Source organism: Panthera tigris, chromosome D1 (genome assembly GCF_018350195.1).
Source record: "Panthera tigris isolate Pti1 chromosome D1, P.tigris_Pti1_mat1.1, whole genome shotgun sequence".
NCBI lineage: Eukaryota > Metazoa > Chordata > Mammalia > Carnivora > Felidae > Panthera > Panthera tigris.
Window position 1 is genome coordinate 81134168 of NC_056669.1, and position 26673 is coordinate 81160840.

At 40.1% G+C, this 26673-nt stretch overlaps 1 protein-coding gene across 4 annotated transcripts in view; it reads right to left on the reverse strand.

The window, feature by feature from the left end:
* The window catches only part of CCDC34 (coiled-coil domain containing 34), a 188373-nt gene that overhangs the window by 11939 nt on the left and 149761 nt on the right, over positions 1–26673 (reverse strand). For 3 of the 4 annotated variants that reach the window (XM_042958105.1, XM_042958106.1, XM_042958104.1), the window contains exon 6: positions 6035–6369. The gene's annotated coding sequence lies outside the window, so the exon portion shown is untranslated. The remainder of the gene's footprint in view (positions 1–6034; positions 6370–26673) is intronic. The other variant, XM_042958107.1, reaches the window with a different exon arrangement.

Below are 26673 nucleotides of genomic sequence, written 5' to 3' on the forward strand. Positions count from 1 at the left end.
GAAGTCTTCCATTATCCTATTGGAAAAAGTTCTCCCTCCTCCGGCTCATATAGCACTTAATGTTTCATTCAGTTATAGCTCTTACTTCATTCTGCCTCGTATTTCAAAACGTTGTTTGCAACAGTTCAGACTTTCCCACAAGACTGGAAGCAAGTCAAAAGCAAGGAGCCTGGTTTAGTCATTTCTGATACCCTTTAACCTCTACCGCTGTGCTTTGCAAACCGTGGCTGCACATATTACAGTTTGGGAGCCCTATAATGTCCCAACAGACCTGATCAGAAGAACCATTTATATTACCATATATATAATTAGTATAATGATACATATTAGAATAGTGCATCTGTTGTTTGCAAAGGACAATTGTGTGTGTGTCTGTGTGCTGCTTGACCAGTACATGGACTGGTGGTCAGGTTGAATTGTTAAAGAACCCAGTATTAGAAATTCTAGCAGCAATGGACATCCCGCGGGCCTCATAAATGGAAAACGCTCTGCCAGGAGCAAGAAGGAACTCATTAGGAAGGAACTCATCTTTGGCCTGCTTGTGAGTTCACTTATTTTCCCGTTTTCTTCTCTTTTTTAATTACAAACAAGCTGCCTCACATGTTTTTCCCTTTTCTGTTACTGGAACGCACAGTCTGTGAGCTCTGAGTGTTGGTCCGAACACTGACACAGGAAGTGCTGGCCATCAAGGCTGGGCCTGGGTTTCCGAGGCAGGCTGAGGGATTCCAACCCCTCAGGCCAACAGTCAGACTTCATTATGAGTTGCTGCCTCTCTCAGAAGATCTGGCAGGGCTTCTAGGAGGCAGTGGAAAGGGCACAGAGTGTGGAGACTAAAGATTCCATTCTAGTTTTAGCCCAGTCACTGGCTTCTTACACAACCTTGTGCAAGTTGCTTAACTTCTCCAAACCTCAGTTTCTTCATCGGTAAACTGGGACTGGTGAGGCTTAAATGGGTTCTTCTGAAAAGGCAGGTATGGAAGTATTTTGTACACTCTGGCTCTCTGGAGAATAAGGTGCTGTCGTTCTCATATGTCAAACAACTTTGTCTGCTAAAGGGACGAGGGTGTCTCTTCCACAGAGAAAGTTGTCATACCCCAGTTTGGGGTGAAAGGTAAGTAATCACTACTAACAGAGCTGGGAAGAAGAGGTCAGTATCGAAGTCCCCTCTTGGGGGATTCACTAAAAATAAAAGCTTAATGACTGGAAAATATTCCCTTTTGTAAATAAGCTGTTGCTCTTTCCCCCCTCTTCTCCAAGACTCTCTTTCATCATTAGATTGTCTCTAAGGATAGAAACTCCAAGCAAAAAGAGCCCTGCCCCTGGGTACCTCTGGAGAGACTGGTATGTTGCTGTTGGCTCCCCTGCCAAGGATCTTCTGTCAAGTTCAGTTAAGGAGGCCCAGGACAATGAAGCCATGTTACCACCTGACATTGCCTTACTTGCTGTACACAGGCAGGTCTGTGGAGCCAGCAGCCCACAGCTGTGTTTACAACCCCACATCAGCCTTGTTAATTAAGGAATTCTGAGCTGCTGCTCACACTGGATAGGCTTCTGCAGCATGACATGGTGACAGGTTATCCTGCAGGAGTGCCCCATTGCATCTGGGCACTGTTAATTAGAGGTATAGCAGAGAATGCTGTGAGGATGGGTAGAAAGGTGGGTGAGAGAATAGAAAGCAAGATATAGGCATGAGGGCTAATCATTGGCTGCTTCCATTCTGGTACTCACTAATCAAGTTCAAAGAGGCCCTCAGCTTTGGTTTCTGTGACTCAGAAAAAAAACTGGCTCCCAAATTACAGATGTACAGCACATTTCAGATTAAATGCCATACAAAGTGTCCCTGAAGATGTGAGCTAAAATTATAGCCACTTCCACTGAAATATTCATTTCCTGGATTGAAGGTGTCCCAATAAACCTGATCAGAAAAGTGTCAAGAGGCAGCTACCAAAGCCCATGGCAGTTCTAAGGGAGAAAAGAAGGCTATCTCATTTTCTAAGAAATTTTGCTTCATAAGGCTCCGTCCTTGGAAGCTCTAAAATGGGAAGCAGGAGAATTGAACTAGAAAATGACTTTGGTCTTCCTAGTTTTACTCTCTGGAAATAGAAGTGTCTACTTGTGTGATTGTAACTGCAAAGGAATTACATCCTCAAACCAGATTGCTCTGTGTGGCTAGAATCTAACAAAACATGATGGAATAGAATCACCATCAAAATATTCATGAAGTTTTAGAAGATTACCATAAACAAAAAACTTTCACTGTCATAAGAGAAGAGACTGCTCCTGTTTGGGGCACGTAATTGATCTAACGAGGTTTTTGTGAGTACCTAATAGAACAAAAGCCTGCAATACCAGATGCCTCATGAGCATAGAAGAACCCAAAATTCTGGATTCTGATTCTGGCTCCAGCCCAGCCAGCTGTGTAACCTTGGACTACTCCCCTGCCTGTCCAGTCTTCTTCACCTTCTTTATCTGCACAAAGATAGTAACAACACCTGGCCTGACTTCTTCCAGGGCTGGTGATTTCTAACAAAGGATGGATGGGAGACTCATTTGCCAGCACGAAGCATGAGTATGATGGAGAAGATTCCATTCTAGGGAAGAGTTTCAAAAGTTTCACCGTTGTTGTCATTGTTGTGTTTCTCCTTATAAGGAGAAGCCTTTAGAGCCCTTTGTTTCAAAACATACTTTGTTTCAAAACATGGTTTTTAAAACATATTGTTTGATTTTGTTCCCTTTTGTAATGTCTGGTGGGATGGGGCAGATAGATACTTAAGAGTTCCATCCAAAACGTGATTTACAAAGACAGTTAAGGAATACCATTCTTTAAAAATATTATTTTAAAAAGAAAAATGAAGGAAATGTTAGCCTCATAAAGGGAATATGAGTATGCATTACATGAAGTAGAGCACATACCAAGTGATAATTTAACTCAAGACATCAGATTGAGTGTCTAGGAAGTAAGCTCAGTACACAGTATCACACTTGAAAGAGCATAGACATGAATATATTTATATATTCCTAGAGTAATTGAGAATCTTAACATTTACATGAGAAATCGCCTTTTCTATGGACTCACAGAATTTAATATTGTCTTTACAGCTGGGAAACAAATAAAGAAAAAAAAGCTACTAAAACCCAATTATGAAAGGCACGCCGAATGAAAGAAACCAGTCTCAAAAGTGACACACAGTATGGTTCCATTTATGTGACATTCCCAAAAACACAAACTACAGACCTTCCTTGACTCAGGATGGGGTTACTTCCTGATAAACCCATTGTAAGTTGAACATATCGTAGGTCAAAAATGCACTTTAATGCACCTACCCTACCAAACATCATAGCTTCGACTAGTCTAACTTTAACATGTTCGGAACACTTAAGTTAGCCTATAGTTGGGCGCGGTCGTCTGGTACAAAGCCTATTTTATAATAAAGTGTGGAATATCTCAGGTAATTTATTGAATACTATACTTAAAGTGAAAAACAGAAAAGTTGTATGGGTACTGGATGGTTGTAAGTAAATTGATGGTCACGTGGCTGACCAGTTGCTGAGGCTCACGGCCCAGCCCAGCATCACCAGAGAGGATCGTACCCCATACCAGTAGCCCAGCAAAAGATCCAAATTCAAAATTCAAAGTACGGTTTCCACTGAATGTGTTGCTTTCTCATCATCATAAGGTTAAAAATTCTAAATCAAAGCATCATAAATTGGGAACCATCTAGAAGGTGACAGAGAATACATCAGTGATCACCAGGGATTCAGGATTAGGGGCAGAGTGTGCCTGTAGAGAAACAGCATGAGAAAGTTTTTTATGATGATTGAATGGTATTGCATCCTGTGATGGTAGTTCATAAATCTGTACATGTGTTAAAATTCATAGGACTGTACAGCAAAAATAAGTCCATTTTACTGTATGATCATTTGAAAATACAATTTTTAAAAGGGGAGAAAAGAAACACATAACGTCATGGAATCAATGCAGCAGAATGCAGGCCCTGTCACCTGAAATGCCACATTTACAAATGTTTGTGTAAACAAGCTTTATAGCAGCATACAAGTTACCTCAGGCTTTGATTACGATGAAGATTCTCTTTCAATAGGTCTGGAATGGGGCCTGAGTTTCTGCATTTCTATAAAGCTCCCAAGTGATGCCCTTGCTTCTGTGACTGCAGACAATACTGTAGAACGTGTAAGCTTTGTAGAATTTAGCTCATTTGGAGCAATTATGGCAATTATGTGACATCACATCAACTGCCCCCATCCCTTACCCATAGCAGAGATCACTAGTTGTTCGGACATATATTCCTCCTGAGTTGAGATACAACCACGGGATATAGCACTATGCAGGGCAGATGCTACTCCACAGGAATAATTATGTGAGCTGACACCTGTTGGTCACCCTTGAGCTTAAGTACCAATGTGAGTCCCATCCATCAACATTACAAAGAAATCCACTGAGAAAACCCACCTCCTGTCTCGGGCCTTAGTGTCCTAGCTGCAAAACTCTGTGTCCTAGACAAATTAGCCACAGCTAATTATAGATGTATCTTTCCTTCCAGCACAGATAAGCAAGCTTGTCTTTCCACCTAGGCTGTAAATGGCTTGAGGGCAGAGACGTATCATTTACTTCTTTTAGTAACACCTTAATATCCTTTGAGCCTCAGTTTCCTCATCTACACAATAAGGATAATTATATGATCTCATAAGGTTGTTGTGAGAATTAATAAGAAATAAATGGGACGCACTTAGAATAGTGCTCCGCAAAGAGTAAGGCTCAGTAATTGAACACTGTTATCATTATCCCCAATAATGCCCAACACAGTGTCATGCCCATGACAAATGTTCAAAAACTACTGCTATAGGGAACACAAGAAGCAGAGTTGTACAAGCACTGAACTGGGAGTCAGAAGATAGAGGCCACGATACAGACCTGTCCCTTTACCTCTTGAACTTAATTTCTTAGGTGTAATGAAAACTTGGATAAATTATTTTTATGATTAATTTCAGTTATGATATTCTGGTTATGGATAACATTACAATAACACTCTTCCACAGCATTATAGCATTTTTGAAAAATCTGTATAGAATCCTAAGTATCCAGTTGAGACCAAAAGAAAAGCCTTATGTAATACTTCCAAAATCAATTTTAAGCAAAAATTCAGGTCTCCGTTTTCACTGAGTTATTGGTCTTCTACCACTGGAGGGCGTGCAGTGTTTGGTTGTAAAATATCCTCCTGGGTTTTCGGCTCTCTGGCTCACCACTTCAATTTCAATCAAATTGGAATCAGAGAATTAAGGAAACCATCTCCTTTGTTTGGTAGAGTTAACAGATGAAGTGCAGCTCCAAGAGATTATATGAATTGGCAAAGTCAACAGAGAATTTTACTTACTCAGCCTGAGGCCATTTCTATTATCTTTTCCCCCTTTAATATTAGCCCCACTCATACCACAACCTCTCAGCTCAGTTTTGAACCCATCTCTTCTCCTATTCCTGCACATGGCTTCTCCAACTTCCTTTGTCTTTTTCACAAATCTCCAGCAGAAAGTACATGTTGGTCCTTTTGAATGTGACCTAGTATGTTGAGTGGATTTAGTTCATCAACAGCCAGAATCCGTTTACTGGGCTCTAAATGATCTGCTTCTTTCTTGATCTGGGATATGAATGGTGCAAAAGATGGAAGAATGATGCTTTCCAGCCATCCAGTTTTTACTGAAACTCTAGTGTCCACTAAACACAAGGTATAGGGGAGTACCCGGGAAATGAGACATAGTCCCATCCTTTAAAGAGCTCCCAAACTAATGAGGGTGACTAAATATGGAATGGGAGGGAAGGGATGCAGAGAATGACAAACAATGAAGGAACTTTCAAAACAAAATATTAAAAGTAGAGATTTCCTCTCTATTGCTACATGTGGCCAATTGATGACAGTTATATTGAAAGCAATTGGGAGGTCTCTTCCTAACTTAAAATGAGTGTTGTGATTATTCATGTTTTCCATGGGCACAGAATGGAATAAGATATATAGGTACTCACCAACTCTGATTTGCAATCCAGTCCTCACTTTTTTTTTCTCTTTGGGGAAACTAAAGCTGACAGAAGGAAGAGGACCTGGTCAAAGTCATTCAGCTAAGTGACAAGGAGTAAGTTTTCAGATCATGGAAGCCTTGAGACAAATCAATCCAGCAGTGGTGAGTGGACAGAGGACAAGCATCCGCATGCTTTGTGTTCTGAAAGCTGTGGCTGGTTCCCCCACCTGGTTGGTTCTCCTGGCTGGTTCAGCTAGATATTCTGGCACAGTAGGTCTCTCCTTCTAAAAATATCCCATGATTTCTTCTTTTTTCAGTTTGTTCTTGTGCACTTATTGCTACCTATAAAAGAATATATGCAATACACACAATTAGCAATGCTTAAAATATGATAAACATCCATAATCTACCCCTAATTTAAGAAACAGAAGTTACTTGTGTGCCCTCTCTCATGATGCCTCTCTCTTTCCCTGCTGAGAATAATCTACTATCTTCAATTTTGCTTTTTCCCTCATTCCCTTTGTTTCTCTTCAGAGCTTTACTGTATATGTATATATCCTTGGACATTGCATTTTTTTGTTGTTGTTTCACTTGTTTTTAAGTGGTATGCAAATGGAATCATCAGTTTTTATTCTTCTGCAGTTTGATTTTTTCACCCCAAATTATATTTTAATGATTTCCAAAGTTGTAGTCCACTCATCTTCACTACTATACAGTATTCCATTGTGTGGATGTACCACAATTATTTATCCATTCTACTGTTGATTAATAATAATCTCCAGATATTCATTTCATTGAATAATTTCATTGTTGTTGTTGACAATAATTCCACCATGAACATTTTTTGCATATTTCCTGCTACAAGCATACAACAATTTCTCTAGAGTGGTAATTCTCAATCAGGGCAAGTTTGCCCCTTAGGTGACATTTGTCAATCTCTGGATACCTTTTTTTGTTGTTGTCACAACCAGGGGAATGGGTATAAGACAGAAAGCTGATACTGGCTAGTGGATAGGAGTTAAGAATGCCAATAAACAGCCTAAAATGCACAGTACAGCTCTGAACAAAAATAAAAATCATCTGGCCCCAAATGTTATTAATACCAAAGTTGAAAAAAAAACCTGTTCTAGAGGGTATACTTAAAGTGAAGTTGCTGAATTATAAATGTGCTTATCTTTAAGTTTCAAGATAGCATCAGATTGTTCACTAAAGCAATTGCACCAATTTCTCCACCAATCAGCAGTTTTTATGTCTCATTAGTCCACTTTTATTTAAGAAAGAGAGCACAAGTAGGGGAGAGGGGAACAGGGAGAGAGAGAGACAGAGACAGAGACAGAGACAGAGAGATAGAGAGAGAGAGAGAATGAATCTTAAGCAGGTTCCACACTCAGTGCAGAGCCCAACACAGGGCTTGATCCCACAACCCTGGGATCATGACCTGAGCTGAAGTCAAGAGTCTGAGGCTCAACTCACTGAGCCACCCAGGCACCCCTCACTACTCCACACCTTATGCAACACTTGGTAGTCACATTTTTTAAAATATTGGCCAATCTAGTTGGAATACAATAGATAGCATACAATATTGACTATTAATGAGATTGAGTATGACTGTTGGTCATTTGTTTCCTCTTCTATGAATTGCTTGTTCATGTAATTTGCCCATTTCTCTTTTAACTATTTGTTTGCATTTGTGATATAGCTTTGCAGAGGTTATTTTCTGTATGAATCCTTTGATAGTTTACTATGTCACAAATATCTTTTCCCAGTTAGAAGTCTATCTTTTTTTAATGGGTCCTTTGAAGAACGTAAGTTAATTTTAATGTGGTAGAATGTATCTCTTTTCTTTTTCCTTAAGTACTTTTTGAATCTTATTTATTTAAGAAATCCTTTTCTCCCCTATGTCCTATGTTTTCTTGTAAACATTTGAAGGTTTTGCTTTTTTACATTTAATGTCATCTGGAATTTATTTGGTCTCTGGTATAGGTGTTATGGAATCTTTCAGAACTGTCCTATAGCCTCCTTTTTCCAAGGCAATCAAAAATGCCTTCCCTTAGGACAGGGAAAGTCTTTTAACCATGGGCTTTACCTGAGGACTTTAGGGTAAGAAGAATTTAAGTAGCCTCCTCCCCTACTCAGTTGTAGGCCTCATTAAATCAGCATACTGTGAGGAATGAGAACACTGATTCCAGACCATCTCTGGAACTTTCCCATGACCTTTTTAGCTCTTTGGTTCCTCTCTACACCCTTCAAGTTCAGCATCTCTCTCCATTCTGGCAAATATGCTCCTGCCAAAGTGCTAGAGACTTACCACTCAAAATCTAAGAAATTCTGCTTTCTTAGAGGACTCTAGGAAGAGAAGGAAAAATTTATTTATAAATGTCAGAACCCTAGGCATGGATGGAGACACTGGGGATATGTCAAGAGGGTTCAGCCAGACCCACCTCAGAAAAAGTAGAGGCTGCTGCCTACTTGTAAGGAGGGAGGCCCAGCTCTCCACATGCTCTCTTGTGACTGCAGAAGATGCTGTGACAATTGAGCCTACAGCTCCAGCTGTCAGTTCTCAGTGGTTTGCAGTAGAAGCCAGAAGCAGAGATGGAATTGAGGAAAGTGCTGAGTGGTATGCTGGAGTCAGTAGCACAGGCTCTCAAGAGCTAACTTTGCACAACTTTTCCCCACTTGCATTCAGTGACATTACCTTGGCAGCATGAAATTGACCACTGTGGGAGAATTTGCAGCACACAATTGGTAAACACTAAACTCCAGGCTTCTCCCTCCCACCCAGAGCCAAGTGTTAATCGTTTACCAACACACCGCTGAAAGCACTGCAACTCTACTCAGTTGTGACCCTGGGTTACCAAATCCCCAGTGATTATCTCTGTCCCTGGGACAACCCCAAGTCCAAGGCAGTGTATGGGTTTCTAGCCAACCTTAGTCCCTTCAGGGAACAAAAGAGAGCCATATTTTTCCCTTGAGAAAGTAGCACCCAGCTTTCAAGCCCTGTGTTTTCTGTGTGTCTACTTATAAGGAGGGGCCTTACTATAGAATTCTTCCCTGGACTTTGCTTCCTTTAGCTCTGTTAGTACCATGATGAATTATGCCTAGGAGCTTGGGATTATTACCTCAGAAGAGGAGGTGGTTATTTGTGAAATTCCTATACTCTTCTCAAAATAAATCTGGGCCATACTCCAATAGTGGTGTGTTTGTTTGTTTGTTTGTTTGTTTGTTTTGAAGGGAGCTTATTCAAACGTCTGTATGTTAGCAGGAAGAATATCTAGCACAGAGGAGATTCTCTAGCTTAGACACTAACTCCATGTACAATCTTGGGGAAGTCACTTTCTGTCTCCAAGCCTCAATTTTCTCAGCTTCAATTTTCTCAGCTTTCAGGTGTGATTAGACTAAATTAGATTAACGATTTCCCAATTATTTTTGGCATTGAAACCCTTTTAAGTAATATTCAACCTTGGGTCCAATTCCAATATATAAGAGAGATGAGTGTGGGGGGGTGGGGGGTACCATGGCTAAAGGTAAAATTGAATTAAAGGGTTTTCCATTTGAGGGGAGGAAAGAGAATCTAAAAGGATGATTGTAAACACTAGAAATGTAACCAGATGCAAAAACTGTTTTCCAGAATTCTTTCTGGCAATACAACATGTTATTGGAAGAAACAATATGGAAAACACAAGAGATGGGAGTGAGACCTCCCTCCCCCACCACAAGGTGTACTTCCCTTAAATTAAGGGTTTCAACACAAAAATAAATTCAAAATGGATGAAAGACCTAAATGCGAGACAGGAAACTATCGAAATCCTAGAGGAGAACACAGGCAGCAACCTCTTTGACCTTGGCTGGAGCAACTTCTTACTAGACACGTCACTAGAGGCAAGGGAAACGATAGCAAAAATGAACTTTTGGGACTTCATCAAGATAAAGGCTTCTGCACAGCAAAGGAATCAATCAACAAAGCTAAAAGGCAGCCTAGAGAATGAGAGAAGATATTTGCAAGTGACATATCTGTTAAAGGATTAGTATCCAAAATCTATAAAGAACTTATCAGACTCAACACCCAAAAAACAAATAATCCAGTTAAGAAATGAGCAGAAGACATGAATAGACACTTTTCCAAAGAAGATATCCAGATGGCTAACAGATGCATAAAAAGATGCTCAATATTACTCATCATCAGGGAAATACAAATCAAAACCACATTGAGATAGCACTTCACACCTGTTAGAATGGCTAAAATTAACAACACAAGAAACAACAGGTGTAGGTGAGGATGCAGAGAAAGGGAAGCCCTCTTGCACTGTTGGTGGGAATGCAATCTGGCGTAGCCACTCTGAGAAACAGTGTGGAGGTTCCTCAAAAAGTGAAAAATAAACTACTCTATGATCCAGCAATTGCACTACTAGGTATTTACCAAAAGATACAAAAATACAGATTCAAAGGGGTACATGCACCCCGATGTTTATAGCAGCATTATCAACAATAGCCAAACTATGGAGAGAAACCAAATGTTCATCAACTGATGAATGGATAAAGGAAATGCGGTAAATATATACAATGGAATATTACTCAGCCATCCAAAAAGAATGAAATCTTGTCATTTGCAATGACATGAATGGAGCTAGAGTGTATTATGCTAAGCAAAATCAGTTAGTCAGAGAAAGACAAATACCATATGATTTCACTCATATGTGGAATTTAAGAAACAAAACAGATGAACATATGGGAAGAGAAAAAGAGAGAGAGAGAGGAAAACAAACCATAAGAGACCCTTGATGATAGAGAACAAACTGAGGGTTGATGGAGGAAAGTGGGTGGGGGAGTGGGTTAAATGGGTGATGGGCATTAAGGAGGACATTTGTGTTGAGCCCTGGATGCTATATGTAAGCGATGAATCACTAAATTCTGCTCCTGAAAACAATATTACACTATATGTTAGGTACCTAGAAGTTAAATAAAAATTTGAAAAATAAAAAAATAAAATTGATTAGCTTATAAAATTAATTAATTAATTAATTAATTAAGGGTTTAAAATTGGCTAAACTACTTCCTAAGCTGTATAGGGCCTGTGACATTGGGTTTTATTTGACTAGCCACTTTGTAAGTTTGGGGTCAGAGCTGAATTTCTTGTAACAACAGAAGAGAGGCTAACTATCATTACCTCCTATATTATCCAAAAGGCAAGGCTCTCTTTCACCTCTAAATGGTGAACAAAAATGTAAAGATACTCTCTTTAAAGGAATACAACATTATCAGCCTGTCCAGGATGTCCCAGACCTTGATCAAGCCCTGGTTGAAAGGAAGGCCAGAGAGGTATAGATTTCTACCTGTCCAGTCCTCTGCTGTCCCTGACCAGCCCTTCTCTCCTTCATCTGAACTCTATGGCTTTATACATTCTATGTTGAAAAGACTGGACACTAAGCCTTTGCCCGATCAGATGCTCTACTTCAGCTCCTCCCTAGTTCAAGCTACCACACCTTCTTTCTTGCCTGGATCTCTACAGCAATAGCTTCCTAATAGAGTTCCATGTCCTTGCTCTGTGTACCTCAATCCATTCTCCTCATTCTCCTCAGTATGTTCTTTTAATCTAAACCATGATACTCCTTTGCTCTAACCCCTCAATGGCTTCCCATTGCACTTAGAACAAAATCTAAGACCTTTATCATTGGCCTTCAAGCCTCTGATCAATCTAGTCCCTGCTTATTTCTCTAAACATGTTGTCTACCGTGTTCTCTTTCCCCTCATTAAGCTCCAGCCACATGGACTTTCTTTTCCTTCCTCAAACTTGCTGAGGTCTTTGTAGTTGCAGCTTTGTGAGCCTGGTATGTTCCCTCCCCAGATCTGTATGGTTGCCTCCTTATCTCACTACAAATATCATCTTCTCAGAGAGATCTTTTTTGATTGCACAGTAAAATTCCATCGATTCCATATACAGGCATTCTTCCCTGACAAGGCATTCTCTATCACAGAATTCTGCTATGTTTTTCTTCCCATCTCTTATCACTAACTGAAATTATATCATTTTCTGTTTGCTTGTTCATTTTTTGTGCTTTCTTCTAGGATGTATACACAATGAGGTCAGGGACTCTGCTTCACTCTAACCTGTGTCTCTAGCATTCAGCATAATGCCTGGCATATGGTAGACACTCAATAAAGATTTGTTGAACAAATGAATTAATTTAATGTTGTTGAATGTCTTGATGTAAATGGTGGCACCAGAATCCAACATCCAGGCCTGTCTTGGATGCTCATAAAAGCTACATTTTCTTATTTTCTTATGTTGCAATGGAAGGGTTCTGATTGGTACTTATACTCTTATCTCCTGAGGGAGATGTTAACTTCACCCTGAACTGACGAGAAGTTCTCTTTGAATGCTCTGCACAACAAATAAAACTACCCACGTCCTTAACTCTTTTCCTTCCCATGTGTCTTATTTTCTTGACTTGAAGGACGCTGGGGAAAAGTCTGGGACCTAATCAGAGAAACTATGTTGTCCTCCATAAATAAAGCTACTCTACAGGGAAAGTTCCAGCATGTGGTCTCATTCACTTAACTCCAGTGCTATGCTCTCTCTCTCTCTGTGAGCTGTCCCCTATTCTCTCTGTCTCTCCAACTCCAACATGCATTCCTCTGATGCACTGCAGTGATTGCCAAAGATCTCTTAATCTCCTTTGGATACAATCTCCTATTCTATTTCAGTCTTCAGATTTTTTTTTCAACCTCAAAGAAAGCCTAAATTGGGTAAAGCAGGTTTGCTCAGCCTATTTTCAAATTCACCTGAAGGGAAATCTTGGTATCAATCACATAAGAAGATGATACTCTCCTTCCCTTGTTCTTAAAGAGAATCTCAGTTCCTGGTCTGAATCCCAAAAGCACAATCTGGCCTTTACAGCTTAATACAACCTTTGGTTTTTCTCTAAATTCCCCTTTTGGATCTGTTTTCAAAAGAGTCTATTAACTGACAATGAAAAAAGTGCCTAATAATTCTGTTGTGACCATAAAGACAATCTATTCTGCCCTGTCTGCACTGCTTTAGGTCCTGCAAAGAATGTTCCCTCAGTTAACTCCCTTCCTTAACTATGATGCATGTTGCTACTAAGAAATTTGTATTCTGTATGAGTTGTCAACTAGATTTCAATTGGGTAAGGAATTCTGACTTCTTCAAGTCCTGCCCCCACCATATTAATAACCTAGCCATTTTATTATTTTTTATTTTTTTAACGTTTATTTATTTTTGAGAGTGAGAGAGACTGAGCACAAGTGGGAGAGGAGCAGAGAAAGAAGGAGACACAGAATCTGAAGCAGGCTCCAGGCTCTGAGCTGTCAGCACAGAGCCGGATGTGGGGCTCAAACCCACAAACTGAGATCATGACCTGAGTCGAAATTAGATGCTTAACCAACTGAGCCACCCAGGCGCGCCCCCCCCCCCAGCCATTTTAAAAAGGAATGTAAAACAGCTTTTATGCTCTACAAGCTAACAGAAAACTCTAAAGATTTGCCCAATATATGTCCTGCGACCTTCCCAAGTTCTCTCATCTTGAGACTACTCATGGCATATGATTTTCCCTGGTAAATGCATATTTCACCTTACTTCATCCAAACTGATATAACTGGCCACTCCCTCCTTTTTGATACATTTTTCCTTTAGTTTCCATTCTGGTAGCTTCGTCTCAGTTTCCTTTATTCGTTCTGCCTCCTCTACTAGACTGGTAGTATTGGAGTCCTCAAAGCACAGTGGTGAGTCTTTTTCTTCCCGTTTGACATTTTAATCACAAGGGCTTTTATTCATTCCCAAAGCTTCAAAGACCATCCATATGCCAATGATTCTCATATTTATATCTCCATTTCAGATAGCTCTTTTGACCCCCTAATCCATTCCTCTAGCTGCTTATTGTATGCCTGTGCTTGTATTTCTACTTAATGTATCCATATTAAACACTTGATTATCTTCTTCAAGCTTCTACTCTGGCAGTCTTCTCTATTTCAACAAATGTCACCATTATCTACCCAGTTGCTCAAGCCAGGAAACCTGAGTCATCCTTGACTCTTATTTCTCCCTCACCATCCCACATCCAATCCATCACCAAATCCCATAATTCCAAAATATTTCTAAAATCCATTCACTTTTCTACATCACCATTGCCACCCACCCAAGTCTAAGATGCCATGGCCTCTTCAGGTCCCTCCCAATGCATTAACTATACAAATATTAATTACAAAAAGCAGCCAGGGTTATTCTTTAAAATTATACATCAGCTCCTGTCACTCTCTGGCTTTAATCGCTTTGAATTGTAAGAAAACCCCAGATCCTTTGCAAGGCTCACAAAGCACACTATGACCTGGTAATGACACCTCTCCAACCTCATCTGCCACTCTCCTGGCACTCACTTTGCCCGGCCACACTGTCCTTTCTGTTCCTTGAAATGTATCAACATAATACAGAGAAACCTTAATGAACTGGAATGTCCTGGGTGAACTGAGGAATAAGCAAAACAAGTTTTTCCTTTGTTTTCAGTTGAAAGTCTTTCCTGAAAGTATGCATCTACTGTGGTGCTCTGGAAGTCAAAGTTAGCAAAATTGACAGTAATACTTTGTAAACTGAAAATCTGATAGAGCGTTGGCATTGTTTTTCACCAGTAACAACTTCACCAGTTACTGTTCAGGGTAGTGGGTGAAGATGAAAAACATACAGAAATGAATCTTTAGTGTTTTCACAAAATTCACCAGGATTGGCTATTTGCTATTATTGGTATTGCACTTTTGAGAGAAATTATGCTATTTACCTAGCAGACTACGAATTGGCCTCTTGCTCTTAACAGTATAGAGAGAGGTTCTCAGTTAACACGCACGTTCATCGATCTTACTCAGTCAAGATCTCCTTCACCTGTATATGTATGAGAACTAGTGCAAGCACCTCTGGCTTGTAGGCAAGTTATTTAGCTTTTCTAGCCCTCAGTTTCCTTATCTGTGAAAGGGGATGATAAAATCAAGGTTGTTGTTAAGTCTATATGAAAGCATTTCAAACAGTAAGCCCTTAAGTTGATACTTATTATTAGCAAGCGGGGAGGGGGTATTCATAAGTAAATCTCCCCCTTTATATTTTACCTCATTTTCTCCCAAACCAAGACTATCTCGCTTTGCTATTACCAACTGTTAAGATTTTAGGCTCATAAGTACTATATAAATTCCTTTCCTAGAAGTATAGTTAGACTTTCCAAAATAGACATTCCATGGTTAGGCAGTGGTTAGGAAGACCCTATTCATGCCACAAGGGCCATGCTTTGGCGCCTTGCAAATTCCTCTTTCTGGACATAGATGCTTTTGAAACAGTACATTGTTATCTCAAGGCCTTGCCCCTGTGTTTTAGATAAGCTGGGACTTTCCATCAATCTTCTTTCGCACTCATGGTAAACATCATCTCTCTCAGAGTACGCCTTGTCTCTCTTGTAGGGCTCCAAACAAGTCAGATGTTCAAACAGAAGGCTCCTGACACTGCCATGAAGAACGATGGCTCTCGGAGTGGCTTTCTATGTTACACCAGATTTGAAGGCCAAAGGGTCAGCTTGGGCAACTCAAGTCCTCCATCAATAATTCCAGCCAGGACAGGATCATCAATTCCCTTCATCTCAGCCAAGACCTATGATCACTCCATCGGAGGCTGAACCAATGGCCCTGGATAATCTAACATTCTTTCCCTTACTAGATTAGCCTCAAATAGAACATGATGGGCCTATCCAAAGCCAGCAGGATTTAAAGAAATTTGGAGAGTTTCCAGCTGTACATAGAAAACAACACCATCATAGTATGGGAGATAAATAATGCAGGGGAGAGATAGATCCCTTTGGGAAAATTTATTGAACATTTTTAAGGAGAGATGGTATAGGGATTTAAATGTCTAATGCAAGAAAAGAAAATCATGTGGATATTCCTTTAAGTTCCAGAATTAAGCTATACCTCAAACCTTTATAAACAATTTAGTTATAAAACAACCTAATGTAAAACATGGCCCTTCCATTTCTATAAATGAGAGATTTATGCTAGCAAATTATAGGTCATTGACCAAACACAAGCTGACTGCATCAGAAATTCTTGAATATAATGATTATGTCACTTCTGTTTTTATTAACATTCATTTTTAAACAAAAAAAAATCAATAAAACTCCTGGTCAATGTGTAAGACACTGTAAGACCAATTAGTAAAAATTATATGTACCAAAAGAGTCATGGATATACCTACCTGGTTTTAGTTACTAAGGGGGAAAGTGCAAACATGTAAAACAAAAAAATATAGTCTATAGCTCTAGAATAATTTCAAGGAGAGATATTTAAAGAAAACCATGGGCGCCTGGGTGGCTGAGTTGGTTAAGTGTCTGACTCTTGACCTCGGCTCAGGTCATGATCCCATGGTTGGTGAGTTCAAGCCCCATATCAGGCTCTGTGCTGACAGCGTGGAGCCTGCTTGGGATTCTCTGTCTTATGTCTCTCTGCCTCTACCCCACTAGTGCTTTCTCTCTCCCTCTCAAAAATAAATAAATTTAAAATAATAATAATAATAATAATAATAATAATAATAAAGGAAACCAGTTGTCATCTGCTCAGCAACACCAGTACAATACATACTACCCTGGGATTCATTCTGTATTGGTGACAATGTGAAAGAGATGTGATATGTCACCAGGAGATTTCTGTCCTGACAACAGATTACTGGGTCACTGAATCTTGTGTGTGTGCCTCATTTTGTTATGGTAAAGTAATCTAAAAGGGAATGATAATTTTTTATAAGGTTTGTGCTTAGAAGGAATCTTCTTTGTACCTTTCAAAAAACTTACATATCTGTTATTTTATGTCACCTTTCCTCCAGGATCCAGGCAGAGACCTGCCTGTGAACTGAAAGATAAGAGTGAGGCTCCAGGTTTTGTTCAAAGGGACCCAGTCTAGTCACGTGTCCTGTTGGAGGTCAGAGTTTTGTGGCTCTTGAGGTGCCTTCTACATTATCCCAAAGAACGCGAGACAAGGAGACAGACACCAGAATGTAACATAATTATGGGATTGCTATAATTTTCATGTTGTTTCCAATAGTTCAAGCAGAAAGGCAAAAAAAAAAAATGCTCAAAGGAAACTTTGCTTCAGAAAAGGACTCAAAAAACTGTGCTCGAGCTTTCAATTTCCCTTCTTTCTCCCATCACCTCTTTCCCTCCTTTCCTTCCTTTGATTTGCCCTTTCTCCACGAATACCCATATCTTTAAATCTGTTAGATTTTCAAACATAACATCCTTTGCAGAACTGAATTGATGTGTTGATTTATCCTTAACCAGAATTCAATGCGTAGTATTTAATTTCCCAAGACAGAATCAGACTATTATTCATTTAATATTTTAAATTGATGAATTTGAAATACATATAGAAAAATGTGAGTGTTTTTATTTTTTAAAAATCTACATTAGTAAGTTTTTTCCAAAATTAGTTTCCACTTTTTTTTTTTTTTTTGGTCCCAGAGCAGAAAAAAATAAAAAGGAATATGCAATTAATTTTGCATTATGAGGTCAACGCTACTCTGTTTTATCCTTAAGCTCCTCCAGGTTTCTATATGAACATCAACACAACAAGAAAATCCCTCTTTCCCTGCAATTTTCAATTTTAAGAAGTAAAAACAATGCATGCAGACACAGAAAACCATGTACTGTCTCAACTCTCTCTTCTGGCTTTCCAAAGGAAGCAAAAACAGAAGGTTGACAAAGAGGAGAGGGAGTAGGAGGAGAGAGCACCAGAATGGTTTTCAAAAAAATCAAATCTAGTGGTGCCTGGGTGGTTCAGTCAGTTAAGCATCATACTCTTGATTTCAGCTTAGGTCATGACTTCATGGTTCATGGGTTCAAGCCCCTGGGTTGGACTCTGCACTGTCAGTGCAGAGCCTGCTTGGGATTCTCTTTCTCTCCCTCTCTCTCTGTTCCTCCCCCACTTGTGCTCGCTCTCTCTCTCTCTCTCTCTCTCAGAATAAATAGGTAAACTTAAAACTTTTTTTTTAATTTAAAAAATTAAAAGCCTGCCTGTCTATCCACACCCAACAGAAGAGCCCAACCCCTTAGAGGGAAATTTAGGAGCTCCACACTTATCCCTGATGCTTATCTTCAGCCACCCCAGCCTGTCAACATCTCTCCACACACACTCTGCTCTTTCAGGTCGGTCCCCCCACCATACAGTGGGGTTCCCACAGACAAGGACTAGTCATCGCATCTGTATTCTTGCCAGCTTGCAGAATGCTTCACTCATATTATTGGCCATGAGTGTTTTTTAAATTGAGTTCTCCAACTTTGTCAGTTTTTCTTTTTATACTACTTGTTAGTAGGTTGAGAAGTCACTCTGTATAGGCTAAAGCCTTGGGGAAATGTATAGTCATGGACAAAATGTAAGTTAGTATAACTTAGAATCGAAATATATATTTTCAGAAGGGGAGCTGTCACTCGTGGCCTGGCAACTTCTGAAAATGTATTCTAAATGAATAAGCCTATATTCCTGCAAGCAAGTTTATCACAGGAATGTTTATAGGATCAAAATGTTATAAAAAAAATCAGAGTGCCCAACAATGAGAGATTCATGAACTAAATTATAGCTTATTCATACTAAGGAATGGAATGGAATCTAATCTATAACCCAGCATCAGGAAGAGTATATACTCAATAAAGGTGGGGCAGTGAAAGGTAAATGAAAAGGAAGCTTTGTCAGCTTTGAATGGATGGCAATGTTATATTGATAAATTTTAAAATGTAGTCTGCTTGCTGCAATCAAATTTTTGAACAAAGAAATAGATTTTGTTCCTTGAAAATGCCTAAAAGAGCATATGATTATTTTCAATTAGTTGGGTAGCTATGAGCATATTAAATAAAAAAAAATAAGACAGTGTGAAGTCAGGTAAACACTACACCTTAATAGGAACATATCAAGGTGCCCTCTGCAAGCTTCCATCTGAATGAAGCAATCCAGGAAATGGCCATTAGCACAATGTCTTATAGCTTGCAATCCTAGCCATGTCACTGGGACAACCCAGGTATATGCTAGAAGACTCCCCACCAGGGAAAGCTGTAACAAACACCCTGTTACAGAAGCAATAACAGTCCTTCTATCAGCTAAAAAGAACAAAGAATTTTATTGCCTCCCCCCCCCCAGACTCTTCCTTTTATTACTGCACACATTCACCATCCCCATGCCCCCAGCCCAATCGTTTCACTCAAGCGAGAATTAAACTGTTTTTCTACATCCTACCTCCAATCCCATCTTAATGGGGTTAGCTTGAAACCCATTCATCAACCTGAAAAATCTCAGCTAGAACATCTTACAAACACACAGGAAAAGATAAACAGAAAACTGAATTACACTTTCTTGGACATTTCAACTCCCAGTGGGTTTTCAAATTCCATTTTAGGTCATTATTGGGTAGCTGCATTGATTCACGATGAACCAGTCACCCTGATGGCTTCAGACAGAGCTCTCAGTCTGCAAGAATGAAGATGTTATCACCACGAAAGTAAAGGGCTTAGGAGACAGCTGGTTGCTTTTACAGGAACTGACGTATCTGGAAGGAGACTCAGCCTGGCTTCTGAATATAAACAGGAATTAGTCAGGTAGAAGCAGAACAAATAAGCACAGTGATTGAGAAATCTTTTCCAAAGAGCAGGCCCCTGTGAAGGAGGGAGGAGGACCAGCACCCAAACCTTTCCCGAGGTTTCTGCCAGATTCAGAGTTAGGGGCAAGAGGACAGGCTTGCAATAGTGGTTCAGCCACCTCACAAGAGTTATGTGCTGGGCAAGTTACAGAATTCTCTGAGCCTCAGTTTTCCTGCCAGGAAAATGGGTGCAATAACACCCACCTCACAGAGTCATTGGGAATAATTAGAGCTAATATAAGAACTCATAGTACCTAGCACATTGTGAATACTAAATAAATGGTTGGTATTATTATTTGAGAAGGAGAAGAGAAACCAGGAGAGATACTGGAAACATTTTGGGGGAAGAGAAGATTTCTAAATTTCTCTTTTAATTTCAGATCAGCTCACATCCAACCAGAGTAGAGACACCAGCTGATCTCACTCTCTCCATCCAGCTAGAGGTCAGTGTTACTCCAGTCTCCTTGAGGAAGAAAGCAAGGATACTACAGCTTATTTTTAGAGAATCTGTCTGCCTTCTCAGCCTCATGCACTTGGGTGTCTTTTCCTACCATTTTCAGGATGGGTTCACCATCATCAGTAAGCATCTCCATGTCATCAGAAAATTTAATCAAACACCCACTCGTGGCTGTGCTTTGAGGGATTTTGAGGCATGGCTTTAAAAAAGGGTGGGGGGGAAGGGATTAAAGAGAACAAGAACTACCAGTTGAAACTGGCATTCTTCACGGATGGTGCATTTGAGTTATTGGAGCTTAATCATAAACCCATCATTTGGAAATGCAAAACTCATTGATGTTCAGGAGCCTGACATTCTGCAGCATGCCTACTCCCTGCCAAAGGAGATCTCACTGGCTTGAATGAGGGAAGAAGGGAGACCAAGGTTGTTTCCAGGGGCCTCCCTGGGTCATTTCCCATCACTTTGCATGCCAGCACAATCTCTTTCTCTCTCTCTGTCTGTGTCTCTGTTTCTCTCTGCTTCTGTCTTTCCTTCTTTCTCTCTCTCTCTCTCTCTCTCTCTCTCTCTCTCTCACACACACACACACACACACACACACACACACACACAGTTCTCAATGAGAATGATAAAAGCAATGGCTAAAGCAAAGTGACAAATAGCCTTCCTGGAGCAAAAGGCTCACTGGCCTGGAAGCAATCTCAGACATCATGTCCCCTATCTGTCTGATAAGATTTCATCTAAAATCCTTCCTGGCTGAATGAAGATCAGGCCAGTCTAAAAGATCACCATAAACTCGATCCTCTCATATTCATTCATTCATTTATTCATTCATCCCAACAACATTTATTAAACACTAATAATAACAATCATAAACGTTTACATTTATTAATCCCCTACTAGGCACCAAGGATAATGGTGGGCAAACCAGGAAAAGCATAAGGCCTTCCATAGGAGGATGATATTAAATAAATAACTTATAAATGAAAAATTTAAATTACAACTTCTAGAAAGAGCTGTGAAGGAAAGGCTCAGATAGTTATAACATGTCCAAGTTAGAGAACTGACTTTATGTGGAGAATACCTTGGTTTGTTCAGGGAACTGATCACATACTCAGGGCAGGTGGAACAAGAGTGTAGAGAGGTGGGTAGGGGCTGACAATACTGGCCTCATTAAGAACAAAAAAGATTGGTCTCCATCCTGAGCAGGGGGAAGACACTGAAGACTATCCATGGAAATAAATCTTAAAATAAGGCAGACAGCCTATGACTAATTATAACCACTTCATGACAGCTTCAACCCCTGCAGTCCAGGGCTATAGAGTTAGACCCCCTTAAAGCTAAACAGTTTCAGGGCGCCTAGGTGGCTCAGCCAGTTGAGTGTCTGACTCTTGATTTTGGCTCAGGTCATGACCTCATGGTTCACGGGATAAAGCCTGGTGTCGAGGAGCCTGCTTGAGATTCTCTTTCTCTCCTCTCTCTCTGCCTCTGCCCCCACCCCACATTCTCTCTTTCTCAAAATAAATAAATAAACATTTGAAAAATAAAAGCCAAACAGTGTCACAGAGAGATAACATTCTGTATGAATGCCTCAAGCCAGGCACCATTTCTCAGAGGCCACTTGTGGCCTACAATCATTTGAATCTGACACTCTTATTGAATTTCCCCTGACCTCCACTCCACGCCTGACCCTGTACTGGCAGCTGGAGAGAGGCAAGTAGTCAAAATAAGACAGAGATAAATAATCCAAATCCAAGGCAAAATAGTACAGGTGCTATAAAAGAGGTGTTCAAATACAGCAACAAGGGAAGCAGAGTTTGACCAAAAGATGTAGGATGTAGACCCCGGGTCCAAGTTGTGAGTATGCCACTTATTAGCCCTGGGACCCTGGACAGGTCACCTCTATGAATCTAAGTTATTTTGATGCCCAAAGAGTGAGTTCTGTACATTTAAAAGACTACTGAGAAATTTATCTTGGATTTATAAGTTAATTAATGTATTAAAGTTACACATCTACTTTCTTCTTAGGTTTACATTCCACTTACAAATCTTATTGTTCTACTTAGAAGTGGAACAAATTTCATCCATCACTTTTTTTATTAATTTTTGTTAAGGTGGTTTTATTAAAGTACAGGGAGAGGATCCATGGGCAGAAGGAGCTGCCTTTTTTAAAGCACATTTGAAGAGCCTTGAACCAATGCTTGGTTAAGATTGCAAATGTAGGTCATTGAATCTCTTCAAATAGTTTAGATTACATTTATAAATTCAATTTTCACTTTAAGCACATCAATTGTCTGATCAACAAGTGTTCCCAAACATTGAATCCAATAAAGTCTGTTTCTAAGTGTGATTGACATCAATTTCCACCTCAAGTTGCGAGTGTCAATAATTTGTCAGTTATACAGTTTAAATTAGAATTATAAGAATATCATTTTAATAGGCCAAATTTTCTTAAAATTGCAAACATATAGAAATATGAAATAAATATGGCCAGGCTTTCTTAACATAAAAATATTTATACTATGGTTTTGATTATTTCAGACATGCATATATGTAATCTAAACCTCCAGGAAATGTAAGATGCTTGCCCAGGAAGAAAGACAATCATCATCCCTGCTAGCTGAAATGACCTTATACAGAGCTATTGGGGCTGGGCAATTTGGAAATTCAGGCTTCCTGGGTGGTGCTCTTTACAAAAACTAAAATAACTATTAAATCATCTCAAGAAGTAGAGGGAGTTGCCATCTCAGCATTCTTGGGATTACTAGTGATCAGAGATTTTGCTAACCTTGATGTGACATCCCGAACTCTATTTGTAAAGGTTATGTCAATGATTCTGTGACTTCAAAGGGGGGCATGGTCACATCCATCCTGGGGACTCAAGTTCTATGCGCCTTGTGATTCTGCCTCATAAATGTCTACTCACAAATGTCTGCAACTCCAACTCCTGACCTCTTGATTAGATTATGCATTTTCTTTGGCTCTTAAGATCTCTGCCTGTATTTTCCATCGAATATTACAGATTTTTGAATGTAATAGAATCCAAATCTATGTGAATGTGTTTTCTAACTCTTGACCAAATGCTTCATTCTTTGGCTACTGAATTTTAGAGATCTAACATGATTTTATATGACTTGTAGTCACAATTTATGAACCAATCTACTAACAACCTTATGTCTCTGGCCTCTGTGTCTCCGTTCTTGGAGTCATAGAGTTGTAAAAAATTAAATGAAAAAAAGCACATGAAAGTCACTTTGTGACCCATGGAGCACTGAACAAATATGAGGGCCTAGCAGATATCAAAGCATGACATAGATGATAATAGATAGATAGATAGACAGATAGATAGACGAGAGAGAAAGGGAGAGAGAGAGTGAATAAAGTGCACCATGAGAACATGGGGAAAGGAGTGATGCCCCCAACTGGACATTCAAGGAGACCTTCACCACTCTCAGGGGAACATTAAGATGGACCCTGATGAATGGATGCGATTTTATCTGACTGGTAGTAATGATGAGGAAGGCTGACAAAGTCCATGTGCAAATCTTTACAAAAGGCATTCAGCATAAAGCCAGCACTGAGTTTCAGGAAAGAGTCAAGGTTTCTCTTGGTATGCAATATTCTTCTACCCACCACCTCTCTGATCCTCCTAGATTTCTCATTTTCTACATTTTAATGCAGCTTTAATTCCAGGTCTTTATTACCTAACACTTCTCTTACAGCGTAGAAAATGCTCCAAAAGAATGCTGAGGGAAGCCCAGAGTAGGCTGATAATGTCCAAATCACTAGCACTGTCCAACATGAGGGTTTCTCATGACCTCAGATGCGAGGACTTTTTGTGAGTGGATAAACTAGTAAAATTCATATGCAAGTAGGGTAGTCATAAGTGAGAACCATCCAAGCAACTATCGCAAATGTGTAATGATGCTTTGGGGAACACTCAAACTCCAATACAGATGATTCAGGTATCCAAGCCTTTTTCATTTCTTGAGGGTCATAGCAATTTTTTAAAAGAAATGCCAAAAGCTTTTTTTAAAAAATTATGACGTGCAAAATGCTTATAGTTAACAAAGTTAGACTTTTATTTTTTTTTAATTTTTAATGTTTTTATTTATTTTTGAGACAGAGACAGAGTATGAGCAGGGGAGGGGCAGAGAGAGAGGGAGACACAGAATCCGAAGCAGGCTCCAGGCTCCACGCTGTCAGCACAGAGCCCGACGCGGGGCTCGAACTCACGTACCGTGAGATCATGACCTGAGCCGAAATCGGACACTTAACCGACTGAGCCACCCAGGTGCCCCAACAAAGTTAGACTTTTAATGTTCAGTTGGTGGAGCATGGGGCTCTCATTCTTGGGGTCTTGAGTTCAAGCCCACATTTGGCCTATAGCTTACTTAAAAAAAAAAAAAAACAAATATAAAATAAAATAATAAAATAAAATTTAATATCATTATGCTCTTCAAATGTTCATTATTGGATTTATATATTAATTTAGAGTGTACAGGTGTCGGGTCAGTAATGGGACATAAGTTTAAAGATGTGTACTGAATATCTTCCCCTTTCAATCCTATGTGTACTTTTCTAGATAATATAAAAAACCCAACTTTGAAAGTTTCCAGGCTCTGTGACACTCAAAGCTAAATGACCGCCCTTGCTCCCAAGGACCACCCCCCCAACTCTGATAAACCCTAAGCAAAACTTTCACAGCCCAGGAATTTAATAAGTAGAAATATTATTCATTTGTAACTGATGCAAGCATTGTTCATATGTTTAGTGAAGTTTAATTAACTTCCATATTTACGAAGAAAGTGATCAACAGCTTCCTGGGAGCTCCGTGCACCCTGGTGAATTTGGGACCAATGAACAGGCTTCCCTTTGTGGTGAACAGGCAGGGAGCTGCCATCACACTGAGGGATCCCCTCAGTTTCTCCATAAGAAAGTCATTTCTCTAGAGCCATCCAAAGTCTTCAGAGAACAACACCTTAACTTTCTTGCCTTAGGGATGGACACTAGCTGCCAAGAGTCCTGGTATAAGAATGGAGAGGTACCTATCCTGAAAACAGACAGACTTGCCATTAAATGCCTTGTTTTCAACACCACCTCTTACTCCTACTCCTTAAGCTTTTTTTGTTTTACTTCCTCATCTTTGTCCAGGTTCCAGAAGAAATATGAACCTCCTCTTGAGCTGAGGTGCCTGAACTATAGTTTCCTGCCTCTTGTATCTTCAGTCTGTCTTCCACCTTCCAGAGAGGTGTTCTGCCTCACCAGGAATGCACATTCCCAGATATTTCATGACTAGTGTGTTCTCAGCATTCAGCTCTTAGCTTAAATATCACCTCCTTGGGAAGGAAAGCACCCCATTTAACTCTCCATCCCCAGCCCCTCTGCCTTGTCACCCTGCCTTCTGGTCTTCAGATGGCATTTATCACTGTCTATAATTATCTTGCTCATTTATTTACTGCTGTCTTTATCCCTTACCAGAATTCAAGTTCCAGGAGAACTTAGATCCTGTCTGTCAAGTTTTGAATTGTGTCATCAGATTTTAGGCGCCTAGCAAATAATTGGCATTCAGTAAATATTAGTGAAATGAATAAAATTACTCATTTATTTAAACAACAAGTGTTCACTAAAAGCACATTAGGTGCCCAGAGTTGTGCCCATAAAGGAGAATTTCATCCATTTGTGTAAAATGTGTCCTTGCTTCTCTACCACTTTCTGCCACACTCTCCCCTCAACCCCCGCAAATAGACACACACAGGCTGCCTTGTGCCCTGTGGCCCAAAGAAAAGGAACCCAAAGATAGAGTGACCCTGTCCTCATGGCCAACTGCAATCAGAGCAGGCCCTGGCAGCTGGCCAGACAATGGAGGCCGAATGTTTCCTGGGCCGGCCCAGCCTAGTAAACATTCAGCTGCAATAAAAGCACGGTCCAGTGAGCAATTAGAGAAAGAGGCCAGGTGTCCCTGGAGGAGCTGGATCCTATTTACAGGAACATACAGAGGCTGGCTAGGACATAGCCCTCCTCCTCAGCCTTGACTTTATCACAGCAAACAGGCCCAACCAAGAGCTTTCGTCCGGACCATTGCAGCTGGCTGGAAAATGAGTATGATAGTAAACACATGTTGCTTGGTCTGTGCCCTGACAAGTCAGATTACCTGCCTCAGACACACACAGGGGCTTTGCAGTGAGGCAACCTGGAAATTAAGCTCTCTGAACGTACACTAGGTCACTGTTGGTGTTTGTTGGGGGTCCCAGAATGTCTTGCAGTCATGTGGAACAAAATATCTTGTATTTATTTTATTGTCCCCTCTTCCAGAGGAGCTAACATCAGCCTTGTTCTTGTCAAGGAGCCCAAACATTCTCATCCAAAGGCTGTATTTACAAATGAAGTGGGATGGCCATAAAACTGATGACCTTGCTGCTTCTGGAATCTCATAAAAAGTTTCCAAGCTGCTCCTCCCCGGAGCAAATAAGGGTGTTGCAGTTGCTAGTCCCCTGGCAGGGTTCCAGCTGGGGCTATTACATTCCTC